The sequence below is a fragment of the Acyrthosiphon pisum genome, unplaced genomic scaffold, assembly GCF_005508785.2.
Source record: "Acyrthosiphon pisum isolate AL4f unplaced genomic scaffold, pea_aphid_22Mar2018_4r6ur Scaffold_20958;HRSCAF=22638, whole genome shotgun sequence".
Lineage (NCBI taxonomy): Eukaryota > Metazoa > Arthropoda > Insecta > Hemiptera > Aphididae > Acyrthosiphon > Acyrthosiphon pisum.
In genome coordinates, this window is record NW_021770371.1 from 5,539 (window position 1) to 7,111 (window position 1,573).

The following is a 1,573-nucleotide window of genomic DNA, read 5'->3' on the forward strand; positions in this document are numbered from 1 at the left end:
CACTTCTCGCATGGTTCTGTAACAAAGTAACACGGTTTTATGATTTATTTTACGAAATTGAAATTGATTTATCATTGTGTGATAGGTACATGTTTGTAATATTGGTGTATTGTTGATGTTCTCAGAAATATCAACATCAGAGTCCTATTTAATTGATGCTCACACATAATGTCAACAAAGAGTGATGTGGTAGTGTAAAAAAATGACAAAGAGTAGCATAATGCAAATGTATTACAATGTATAATACCAAGTGTTTTGTTTAGATACATTGAGTTGAAGTATATTTAAGTATATAAGGAACACAAACAAAAGTAATCCATAGAAATCATTAACTTTAACTCTAGGCACGTGTGTTTGTGTTCAATTGAAATGAAATGAGAAATATTCAGGTAGAAGTTGAGTTTTGTATACAGGAGTAGTGTACGCACATAATGCACAAAAAAAAAAGAAAATAATGTATAGAAATTATTAGCTGTAAGCATAGGTATAAATGAAATAGAAAAAACCAAAAACTAATCACAATCAAAGACAGCAGTACATACATAATGTAAAGTGTAGTGCCTATGGTAAGTATATGCGGTATAAAGTAAGTGTGGCATGAGCGAGTAAGATTAGTTGTAAGTTAGTGATGAGTTAAAAAATGAGTTGTGACAATGCAATAGTGTAGTGTATAGCACCAAGGTTGTGTCATAAATTGAAGTTGTTACGTGCAGCCCTTTCAGAATCCAAACGATGTTGTGATTTGAAATAATAACACTAATTTCAAAGTATTAATATGTGTTTAATAATATAGAACAGTCAAAATATAGTATTATGTAGAACTATTTCGTGGTAGTAGCGGTGTAGCGGTGTAGCGGTGTATAATGGCTGGTGGCGTGAAGTGACTTCGTTCTTGTTGGTCCAGGTACATCTGATCAGGCTGTGCTCCTGTCTCCCTTATATATGCTGTCAGCTCCTTTGATCTGGTCAGTATACGGAACTCGCAGGTGCCTTGGGTGTGGTCGTAAAAGTTGTTGTTGTTGTTGTCGTATTGAAGAAACCACCGTCTTGTGCTCATAGGTTGTTATGTTAAATGCTTTTACAAGGAGAACCGCATAGTATGGTTCGAATAAGTAAAAGCGGTTATAATACCTTCTAATACATGCCCATTACACCTCCCCGCCAAAAAAAAGGTTATAAGCCTGTAAGGCGAAGAACCTTTAACAATAGTATTTAGGTTCAATAGTTGATTTACAATTTTGACATTCATTTTACATTCAGTTAATTATACATTTTTCATTATTCGTTTATCAATTACATTTTGTTTATATTTTATAGTTTGATGATATTTACAATTTTAATATCATTTACATATATATTTAAAAAAACATTTCTTTTACCTGAAATTAATTAAAAACATTGTTTAAGTCTTAAAAATAATGTTAGTTAATTATATAATATAAGGTTTTTATTTCCCTGTAATACAATTTATTTAGTGTTTATAATCCTTCACCAGTTAATGTTAAATACTATATTATTTTATCTGTGGAATAATATTATGAATTTGTTACGTACGTATGCAAATATGAATTAA